Source organism: Merops nubicus, unplaced genomic scaffold (genome assembly GCF_000691845.1).
Source record: "Merops nubicus isolate BGI_N331 unplaced genomic scaffold, ASM69184v1 scaffold33004, whole genome shotgun sequence".
NCBI lineage: Eukaryota > Metazoa > Chordata > Aves > Coraciiformes > Meropidae > Merops > Merops nubicus.
In genome coordinates, this window is record NW_008602827.1 from 68,559 (window position 1) to 80,756 (window position 12,198).

The window sequence follows — 12,198 nt, forward strand, 5'->3', positions numbered from 1 at the left end:
ACCAAAGCCATATATTTAGTTATACTGACAGAAAAAATAAAGCTTTGCTGTTGTAGACGCAATCCAGAAGTTCTTAACTCTGAGTGGTATTATGTTTCAGTACCATAAAATATTAAGCACATGGGTAGTGTTTCATGTGAGTAGTCCTATTTGATACGTATGAATAAATTTCCTCATACACAGCTATAGACACAAACACGGACTGTACAGTTCCACAAAACTATTGTCACTGATCTGTACACTCTCCCATTGAGAGCCAGGAGTGTCACCCTGTCTGTGAGTATGGGTCCTACTTTTTAATGAAGAAGAATTCTTGATTAATTTGGAATTGTAAGCACTGCTGGCAGGATCACGTATGACAATATATTATATTATTAATATTTGCACTGTATTTTAGACTGTACATTTGACACAAACATATTGCCACAAAGGAACAGATTTAGAATGTAGGTCTGTCATCCCATGTCATCATCTTTAGTAAAACACAAAGTATGAAAATATTTCTGCTGACATATTTATTCTGCAATCAATGTATAAGCATAATTCCCACGTGTGCACACACACTGTAAGAATATTTGTCTTTGGAGCCTGATGATCAGTGCTGCTAATTCTTGCATGCAGAAAATAAGATGATGTGAATGCTTGTTTTTCTCTCAGAATTTTTTTTTTTTTAAAGGATGTAGTTTTATGATACAGGACTTTTAACGCTGAGTCTCATAATACTGTAGCTATGAACATAATGAATGGTTGGATAAAATATGTTTATTTGACCTGTTTTAGTCATCCAATATTTTTCTGTGGTACTTATTTTCAAAAATGGACATTAGGAATGTGTGGCAGGTAACTGAAATGGCATCCATAAATGAGAAATATAGGTCTGAGCATAAACTAAGCTCTCAACTCATAACCCCTGTAAACTGTATCCCTATGAGTTACCTTGATAATTTGTGTATTTCTCTGCCACTAGTGCAGCAGTGCCAACGGTGCCCTCTTAATTACTGTTAAATCTTGCAGGCAAACAGTATTTTGATAAATTAGCAAGTGTACTTTCTGCTTGCAGGAAAGCCAAGCCAACACAGGGCATGGAACTACATAAGAAAAGAAAGTAAGCTCTGGTTTCAAAGAGCATATTTTGGCCAGGTTAATATCAAATCAGTTAATAATTTTCATATTTTTAAAGGAACGATATATAAAATTTCCATACCAGTTTTTCTCAAGCCATGAGGAATGTGAGATCGTGAGATTTACCAATGGCATGAAAAGCAGAATTACTAGTTTGTGATCCAGGCTTTCAGACATTGGAACAGTAAGGTGTAAAGCTAAGTAATTTTACATTTTGTTTCCTCCAAAAAGACCAAAAAAATAAAAATTAAAAACAAATTTCAAGAAACCTCTGCAGCTCACTTTTTGATATCCTGTATTTGCATCAGAGCAAAGTAAACAGAAGTGTGCTTTACTAAGCCACATCAGAATTATGTCTGTTGCATCTCCAGATTTTTAAAACATAATTATACTCAAGAATTTTATAAGAATCAGCCTTGTCATTAGACTTCATGGGAACCTCAGCATCTGTCACTATTGTAAAATTGCCTCTTATCAGACTGGCCATGAAAATAATAATGCCTATCTTGTTCTAAGCATTTTTGTTCCTTCTGATGGCTTATTTTAGCATTCCTAATAGAATTATTTGTCATTTACATAAAACAAGAGCCTAGTTTCAGAGACTGCTACTGTTGCTTATTTAAGAGAAATTATTTTTACACTCCTCATGCAGAAACAAAATTTGTTCATCAAATTGCCAAGTAGAGTAAAATGGACATTTTTTAATTTCTTTACAACACAGTATTAATCAAAATCTCTGTTATAACAGAAATCTGTTGGAGGCAGACACAAACAGCAAAGGAAAATACAAAGTGGGTCATCAATGCTTTCACTGATAGTAATGTTAATGATCTCTCCCATAAAAAGGCAAAAAAAAATCTGTTTTTTTTTTTTTAAGAAGAAAGTCCTTTTCTTTTAATATTTATAGGCAAGTGTCTGGCTAGTTCTAATTTAGAACAAATTCATGCTATTGGTGGCAAATAGTATCACTATCATATTCTCAGACCTGTGCAAAGTGAGACATTTTGGAGGTTGGCATTTCCCTCTTTTCACTTTCCCATCACTTCTCAGACTCTTTCCAGCCTCTTTGGAGTTTCTTGTTGTCGGAAGCCTTTTTTCTTGTGTGGTTAAGACTAAGGAAAAGTTGCCTTGAGTGACTTTCCCTCAGAGAGTTACTCAAACTTTTCTGTTGCCTTTATGTTGTAGTTCTTAACATATGTAGACAAGTTGCATAGAGTTTTATCGCTCTTGTTAAATCACAGTAACTACATTGCATGCTGGTTGCATGCCCCCCTAGAGATAGTTCTTCAAGTATCTCGTCCATCTGAATAATTTTTTGCTTATTAATGATGAAATAATACAAAGATCAGTGGAAAAGACTGGACTGGACTGAAGATGATTAACATGTACAAGTGATATATGAGCGTTTCAGTATTTCAGATTTACACACTTTCCATGAATTTAGTGAAAAAAAGAGTAGATAAATTCCTTCTGCAGCTTTGATCCTCTCAACTACTACCCTTAAATTTGCCTGCTCTGAAGTGATCCATTCCTTTTGCACTTTTTTTTCTATTGCTTGATATCTTATATATTTTTCTTCCATTACCAGTTTCATTTTTGTTTCTTTGTCATTCAACTTTTTTCCTCTTTGCTCATGTAGTGACTTCTCTATGTTAATGGATTCTGTCACATGGCTTTTTAAGAGAAGATAATATTACTAAGAACTTTGACCTCCTTGAAAGATCACTCTGAAATAAAGGCTTAGAATTTGTAGAAGGCATGTATCTATTAACAGTCATGGCACGAGTGATAATGAAAGTTATTGCACATATGAATTGATTCTTAAATTTTCTTTCCACATTGCCATACATCCAAGTTTACTCTGCTGAATGAGTCAGGAGCAGGAACATCTAGATGATTACAGGCTGGAGGAAGCAGGCTCCATGGCAAAATGACCTTTTCCTGAGAATGTACCTTTTGGTCTTTGGATGTAAGAGGTGAACTTTGTTTTCTGTCATTGACTTCAGACTTCAAATACTGGACTAATGAGTTTCCTCATTGTTTTGTTCTGTCCTTAAAAGTTACGTGAACTTAGAAGTGTGTGCCAAGATTGTAAGTTTTATTTTAGCTAGATGCTTAGAGAACTGGGGTGGATGTAGCCTTGGTTTTTAAGTCAGGGCTGATTTTGCTGCTTGTATGTTTGGGCTCTCTGGAGCTATGCCCCGAACTGGAAAGGAGTCTGGGGGTATATGCAAGTATTCTCTGAGAGTCTGAATTGCACTGCAGTGAGAATGAATGATTAACTTACAGATGTTTTTTTTTGGTGCATCATGTTTCTGTGTACAAAGGCTCATTGCATCTTTGGTTCTTCGGTACTTTTTTGAAACAGATTTTTCTGTCATTCAGTGAAATCTAACAGTCAGGGTCCTAATAGTCATATGTGTTTGCATTCTTCTGAACATAAAAATACATTTTTTGGTTTGTGTAAGTTACAACTGTAACTATAACTACTGTTCACGTTGACCTGCTTGTGTCGCTTGCATTAACTAGTTAGCAATTTTGCTGGGCAATGAAGCAGAGCAGAGTTCAGGCTGGGCTAACCTCCTCAGTATTCTTTCAGTATCTCGTACAGGTTTTGCAGTGCTTACCAAGTTGTGTGTTGCCAATGCTACTCATCTGCTAAAAGAAAATCAAAGAGCCATCATTTATTTATTAGAACATTTTTTGCTACAGTTTGCACAGATATTCTGAGTGGAATTCAGAATCACCGATCATGCAAGCTATCAGAGTGTTGTAAAGTAGAATGTATATAATAATTAAACTCTATCTTCGTTGTGCCTCTGGCTCCACAGACTGCTATTTCCATCTTCTAATGGCTATAACATCCACACTGCAGATATTTCCCTAGTATCCTTACTGTGTGTCTCATTAATACTAAGGAAATGCCCTATGCTTCAGTCATCGGTGGTTAATTGATACAACAAAAGCAGTAATAATGGAGAACTAATGTAGTTTGAAACCAAAGCAAAGACTTATCTCAGATAAGATGTTTTAACTTAAGCAAGAAAGAAGTGTATTAGTAACAGAATTTAACTGCATAACATTCCTCCAAATTAAATACAAATATTCTGATATTTGCATACTCCTCCCTCCTAAACTGTAGCCGAGATCTGCTTGAGATACCATATACTAGTGAATTCTTTGAAAGCAAAAAATACACTATAAAGCATTCAGTATTAGCAATGCTTATCTGTAATTCTCTTTTTAAGAAGTGAGGTAACCCTTTTCTCAAGAATATGCATATTGCGTAGTAGAAATTCGTTGAATGATACCATAGATTTCAGCAAGAAACAGCTCCTGAACATATTCCAGTTTTGGCAGCCTCTGAGATTTGTGAAAAACACACCAACAAATAACAGAAACCATGGCTCATAAACTTTACAAACAATTAGATAATAATCCCATTAAAGTCCCCAAGCTTGCTTTCATCTGCCATAACATGGAGAGGGCACTGGATTCCTCAGACTGCATTCAGCTCGAATGTCAGTTACAGTTTCTGAGGTGCTACCATGAGCATATTCAAGTATAGACAGGTTCTTCTATAATTAGTATAGTCTCAAGCCTTTTCAGACATACTGGGAAATGCAGAGATGAAACATGCATCCATTTGCTCTTTTGCACGAGGATACAAGAATGCTCTTCTAAAACTTCTCCCTCTTCTCACACTCTGAGCATCACATGCACAGACATGCAATAAATCGGTCCACTGGGGAATTCCATAGCCAGTGGAAGACTGCCTGGGAGAAGATATTTCTCTTAGCCTAAAGCAATGCTTTTAGCCAAGTTTTAAGTCTCTGAAGGAAGTGGTATAATGGAATGTCTGTTCCCCTTGTTCTGCAGGCAGTGCAGTCATGGAGCTATTATTTTCATTTTGATGGACTGCTTTATCAAATGATTCTTGCTATTCAGCTTCACTTGCCAAGCAATAAGCGTATCTGTGGCTAGCTAAGCCCTGTGGCCAAGTACTTGGCAAAGTACCAGAACTGCCATAACTAGGAGAAATTCTTGTGAATTATTATTCGAAGCAATAGATGAAAGTATAGACAAGATCTTGAAATGTAAAGGGTGATTTGACTACAATAAATATTTTCAAGGTATAGAGCATAGGAGTCTCAAGGACAAATCTGTGAGCTCTAGCTGACAAAGGTAATTACCCATACCAACTGCATTCTTTGGAAATGAAGAAGTATGAGGCAATTTTATCACCTAATGGGAAAGGGCATAAAGCCAGAAAGACTCTTTATGGTTTACCAAGAATATAAATACAATAATTGAATCATCACCCAGCACAAGCTCTACTAAAGTTATCTATGTTGTATATTCCTTTAAGAAATACAAGGACATTAATTAAAAAAGGAGAGAGACATAATTACTCTTCAGAATGAGCCTTCAGCTACAATGTGCTTTTTAATGCCATGAATACCTTTGCTCATGTTTTCATTTATTTAATTTTATGTAGCCTCTTATTGTAAAAATGACTATAGACATTATTAGCAATCATTCTAACATTTTAGGAAGTTACTTAGGTGCATCATATAATTAACTCTAATTTAAGGCTGAGTAAATTTCAGTAAGTTTCAGAGAAGGAAATGAGCCTTTATGGAGGTTTAAACAGGAAGAGCTCAGGAATATTAACCTTTTTCACTTGACCCTTTTTTCTCGGGCTTTCTGGAACTCAAACTAGATAATCCATCATTTTTGCACAGAAACACAGAATTTATTAAGGTAGTTTTTGTTCATTTACACATAAATACAGGGTTACAGAGAACTCCGTAGATTCTAATGGGTCACAGAGCATTTGCCATTGGTCAGTGGAGGGCTGATCTAACACATAAAGCTAAGTTTGCAGTTCTCAGCTATGGAAATGCATTCAAACATTATACACTTTCCCATTAGTGTTTTTCACAGCTCAAGAATAGCAGGAGAAGTGATCTACATGGATAATAGCATGGGAGCAGCCATATTATGAAGAAATATGAATGAGAACGGAGTGTACTTATGAAACAATCTCCATATAAAATGGTCTCAGTAGTTCAGGAGCAAGCATTAGAATTCAGGCATGGGATGCTGAATAGAAGTTAGCAACCTCTGGTTTCACAGGAAAGCATGTCATGCAGCCTGGAATAAAGCATCTGAGTAATTCAGTGAAAAAAATCAAAGGAGGTAATAAACATTATTATGGACAGGAAAAGGAGAGAGATTTTCATGTACAATCTGGCTTCTTTTATTTCTGGTTTCAGGGCTTTATAAAGCTAAGCTAGATGTCTTAGTTCTGGATTTGCAAATGTTGATTTCACAAAAATATATTGGAATTGAGAATACTGTTCAAAGCTGAAAACACAGAAGGTTAGGGTAGTGGATGGTGTTTTAGAACGGAGTAAGGCTTTCTGCTGCACTAAAAAAATACGGATTCAAGTAAGGAATAGCAGGGTCACTAGTGAAAAGGTACTTGACAAATTGATGTGAAGTACCTTTATTAATTACTTTGAGAAAACTGGAGAAATGGTTAAAGTGACAATACATATGCTAGCAAAATGAGTGCGTTGTTAAACTGAACAACTAACAACTGGCCATCTACACTTGGAACATTTGAATTAGAATTTCTGAAGAAAACATGATTAACCTTAAAAATACTGTGTAGTATTCAGCTAGTTTGATAAACAGAATTAATCTGCTTATACATGGAATGTCTCTAAAATCTGTTGGTTTTTTTTTTTTTTTTTTCTGTAAGGCTGAAGCATGAGGGTATGTCAGAGTCAAAGTTTCTAACCAAATATTATTTTACTCAATCTTCTTTAAGCATAGTTGTGGTTTTTTTTTTACAGTACAGACCCTACTCAGAGTAGCATGCCTTGAACTTCTAGCAAAGTTACTGTATAGCAAAGAATGAGTATTTTCCAGCATTAAAACAGAGAGGATTTTTTAAAGGTACATAGTGATATGCTAGGGAGAACTTTTTGCTTATTCCTGAGGGTATACAAGTAGGAATAGTTTAATGCTAGTCTCCTAGAACCTGATTCAAATCCAGCATATCCAGGAATATTTTATCTGTGAAAGAAACGTGTGAGTAGTTAACTTGCTCTGTTAAGAAAATCAGTCCCAGAAAGGAATGTGAGCTCTAAAAAAAATCACATTTAAATACTTCTGTAATAAATTGCTGTTGAGTAAAAATTTTTATCAAAACATTTTAGTGTTTTGTCTACTAGTAAAGTGGATGGGGATTTCATTTGAGCTATTATTTTACTTCAATCACAAAATAATTTAAAATTAAAAAAAAAAAGAAAATATTCCAGACATGTTGTCCTCAATCAGTCTGCTTATTGTTATTATTATTGCTGCAAGTCATTATAAAATTTCATAGCTAATTATAATTGACAATAAGACCTTGCATATTTAAGTTAATATTTTATAACAGTTTAATATGCATGATGTATTAGCATATTAACAATATAATTGCTCTAAAGTGTGGGCCGGATTCCTGACTCTTTTATGCTAGTGCAACTCCGTTGATTAAGCTGGAATTGAGCAACAGTGCAGCAAGTCATGCCCTGATATATTTGTTGCATCTTAAAACTTCTTTTCAGTCAGTTTTCTTCTTTTTTTTTTTTTTTTTTTTTCACTGTGGTGGTTTTTTTTAGAGGCACATCCTTTTCTCTCACTTAATTTCATCATATTATTTTCTGGAAATTTATTCTCATTGGTATATAAAAACCTGTTACTTCATCACAACAATTAAGTCATTACACTGTCTCAGAAAATCTGGAAACCTCATCAGGTTTGTGGTGCTGTGGTCCACAAGAAGCAAAGATCTAGTAGCATTTCGTCACACTGTTACTACTGCTAGTGTGTATAATAATGGTAGCAGAAAGTTGTGGTTTCCTATGGTTTTCTGTGGCTCCCTGTTTCCCTAACCCTTTTTTCCTTCTCATTGAAAGCTGCCACAAGGAAGTGGAAAAAACATTTTTCAAAAGCATTTAGTAGACTCTGACTTTTGCTAAAATGATGGGTCTATAGAATAGTGCTTCTAGCTGCAGATGCTTCCAGAGATTACAAATGCTAGTTTGCTCTTGCTTATTCTTGAAGTTAGGTGTATATATTTATTTATTTATTTATTTTTTACTTTGCATTGATTTTTACTAAAAATTTAACTGTGTAACTTCAAATGTTCCTGGCTTATCTTTTTTATAAGTCCATCCCTAGTAGTTGGTAAAAGTGAAAGCATATTGACAATTTTAGCACTGGTAACATTTCAGCACTGAACTACGTTAACACTGCTCGGATCCTGCAAGGGACAGAGCTGCAAACTGCAGCCTAACTCGCAGCCTCGTTAGAGACACATAAGGCTTAATAACACAGTACTGTAGCAGAAATGCAGGTTGTTTTCCACTAGCATTTGTTTCAGTTTGGTCTCTGGATAGATGTGTGGGTGGAAGGATGTTGGCAGTGTACTTTTTTCTTTTTTTTTTCCCCCTTAAGGATTTACTTAGGATCTGTGAATAAAACAGAATTGTTTTCATTGTCATAAACCTGACATAACTATAGCAGCTTCCAATACAACCCGCTCAAGCAGCTATACTAATAATTTTATTTTGAATTATGTATTTGTTTACTCATATTGATGTGTCACATATATCTTGATTATGTGTCGCTATGAATATAAAGCTCGCTGTGGTCAAAATTAGATATGCAGAAGAACAGTCTCTAAGGACACGCTGTTTGAATCCAGAGCTTCTGACAAGTATCTGTAATTGCTACTCAAATATTGAAAAGATGCTACAATGTCTGATTAGGATGCCCCTTCTAACTCTTTTCAAGCTGTATCTCATCCCTTTGTTCCCCCTATATGTGCCCCCCCTCCTCGGTAGTGCATATCCCATGCAGTCTGATCACTCGCTTATGCAGTATGTAGGTTAGATGTAATGAGCACTCAGATTACCTGGTACATCTAGTATCTACTTCACCTTCTAGCATATTCTTTTTGGAGTCCATGGAAATTAATAGGAAGTGGTGACACTAAGGTGGATTTTTCAAAGCAGAAACTTTGTGATTAAAGGGAGATCACCATTCCAAGTAGTTTATAAGAGCTGGAAACCGCTGAGTTTCTGGGTTATTCCATTTCTGGGAGGGTGGCATGGAAGATAAGGATTGCCTGTGCTTCCCATTCCCCTCCAGCTCTAAGGTGAGTACGGATTACTTTCAGCATCCTCTGACCCCTCAAGTACAAAATCACAGCTCACTTACCATGGTCCCTGATTCTGTCACACTGCAGCAACGGATAAGTTCTCCTCTCTTATTGTGCATGCCTAAATTTAGACAGAATGGTGTCTTTTGTTTTTCCCTTTTAACCAGGTTTATGGTAGAGGAGACCTTTTCACAGCTGTAAACTACAGTTAGGGGGATGTTTTGCTTTTCCAGTCCAGTTTTCCCTTTCCAAATCCTTTGATTTATCTTGCATTCAGACAAAACAATATCATGCATATACACCAAAAGAAATCAAAATATGATACTTCTGGAAAAAATTACAGATGTTTCCCAGTTTTGCAAATGCATCTTTCAATCCACAGAGGATCAGAGGTAATTACAGAGTAACTATTTCTTAGGCTGCTGAATAACTGTACAGCTTAATGGTATGAAAAATAACAAAGAGGTTCCATTTGAAAGTCAAATTATAGCCTGCCCTCAGATAAGCAAAATGTGGGCTGATTCCATCAATATGTACTGTATCTGTATTAAAAGAATACAGTAAATTTTAAAAATATGGTTTGATTATAAAGTTTTATAGATCAGTGTTGATACTTTTTAAGTTCACAAGTACCCAGTGTAAGTCCCTGTTTTAATTTAAATTATATTTACATTTTAAATCTTATATTAATTTAAATACAGGAAATAGATAATGTAATATTAAGGACAAGGACTAGATTAAACTTCCAGAACAGAAGAGATCTAAATAACTTCAGCAGAAGCTGCATCAGGCCTTGAAGTGAAAGGGAAAAGTGCATACTCACATAGTCTGTTTTAACTTTGCTACTTCAATGTAAGCAAAGAACTCAGTGCAGGGTTAGGTAGAATGTCACTCATTGTCACTGATTTGGTTGGACTTGATGATCTTAAGGGTCTTTTCCAACATCAGTGATTCTGTGATTTAGAAAATGATCCACCTGATCTTTTTACAGGCATCTTTTATTTTTCTGCAAATTTTATGTAATTGAATCAAAATTCATGTCGGTGCTGGGCTCTGTTAAACAATTTCTGTGTCTTATGCGTGCTAATGTAGGAAAAAAAAGAAAAAACCCTTACAAGAAATGAAAGCCAGTGAATACTTTTACTGAATAGAGCCTGAAGAATATGGTTTTATTTAATCAACATTTTCTGGCATGGCTTGTGCATCTGTCACAGAAATTTTACTCTTTCTTCTTTCTTTTGGTATTGTCAGCAACCTGGAAGTATAATCTGTCCTTTCGTCCCAAGCTATACATTTTATCGATTGGTTAAAGGTAGATATGTGGCCTGTTGTAGTCACCTATTTACAGATGGAGTTACTGAACTTTGGAAACCTCTTAACTAACTACAAATTCAGCTTTGAAGTCAAGGACTTGAAAATGTAGTGTGTTCTCAGTTTCCCCTCCTCCTTGTCCTCCTTTCCAGGATACGCAGTCGAAATACACTCCTCACACTCCACCTGGTTAGCGGGTATGTATGGTTCTTCTGCATTTGTCCATGCCTGTGGAAGCATGCACTTTGCCAGGGTCTATCTTTTTCATAGCAATCAGAGGTAGAAAGCAGACAAAAATGAAGGTGGTAGAACATGGTCAGCAAGTCCTTGGTCAAACTTGTGACCATCTGTCAGTGAGGAATAATAAAACCCATAACATAGCTTTGGTTTGGACTTGTTCATCTTTCTTCTGGAGATCATAATAAAATAAACCAAGTGATCTACTGAGAAGAGACAAAACCTTTCAACTCTATTGTTTTTCTCCCAAAGAATGGCTTAAGGAACAAACCCAAGAAATATGTTTCACATCTTTTTCTTTCTGCCTCCCTCCCACACATGTGTACATGTAGAGGCTCGCCACAATCTGTACTCCTCTAATATGTTCCAGTGTGCTGAAATAAATATAAGTGGAACATTAATTTTGAAGAGGTGTTTATTTCTTGTCTTAGCAACTTGTACAGAAGCCTTTCTGGTATATACTGATATGTTCACATTATTTTATAGATATTCCACAGTTCCTAGTATTTTCTCATCCTTTAAAAATATAGGAATTTCAGTGGGGATCTACACCTTCATAATGACCAATCCTGCTTGGTTTTTTTTTGTTTGGTTGCTTGAGTTTTTTCCTAATTCAGAAATAGCTTACGTTCTGTTTTTTTTTAACAAAAATATTGCCAGTTAGTGTTGTTTTTCCCTGACAGCTTCAGCATTGGTTTCAGACACTCAGTTTCTCTTGAATCAGACCATTACAGAACAGTTCAAACAAATGAACACAGTATTTTATGAAGTATGTGATTTCTATAAAATTCAACCTAAATAAAATTTCAGTTTCATTATAGCATCTCTGTTTCTCAGGATTCATGAAGTTGGATTTGTCATTTTTATATGGGAGAAAAAAAATATTATAAGCTATGGTATTATGTAGGTAAAGGACTGCAGAGAAATAACAACTGCATAAACCATAATGGCAGAAATAAACTTATCCTGCATGTAGATTGTCTTGGTAAAGTCATCAGATAAAACCTTGATAAAGTTATGGGGAATGGATCTGTGAAAATGCAACTTAGTAAGTTTGAAATACAAGAGGTGTAAAACAAATGCTGATGTTTCTATTAAGTAAGTGCTTCAGATTTTTTATTTTTTTTTTATTTCTCTGTTAGAACTTGGATTTCATCTACTTCTAATTTAAAAATATTATTATAGCAGACGTTTCCCTGAATCAGAGAAGCATGAAATAGCCATTTCCAAGCCATGTCGTGATGATAATAATAATCATAAAAGATATGTTATTTTTCTAGGATTCTACTTTCTATTCAGGTATTTCA

The 12,198-nt window shown here is 35.3% G+C and overlaps 1 protein-coding gene across 1 annotated transcript in view; it reads left to right on the plus strand.

The window, feature by feature from the left end:
• The window catches only part of CDH8 (cadherin 8, type 2), a gene marked incomplete at its 5' end in the record, with an annotated part of 94,431 nt that overhangs the window by 43,595 nt on the left and 38,638 nt on the right, over nucleotides 1–12,198 (plus strand). The window lies entirely within an intron of this gene.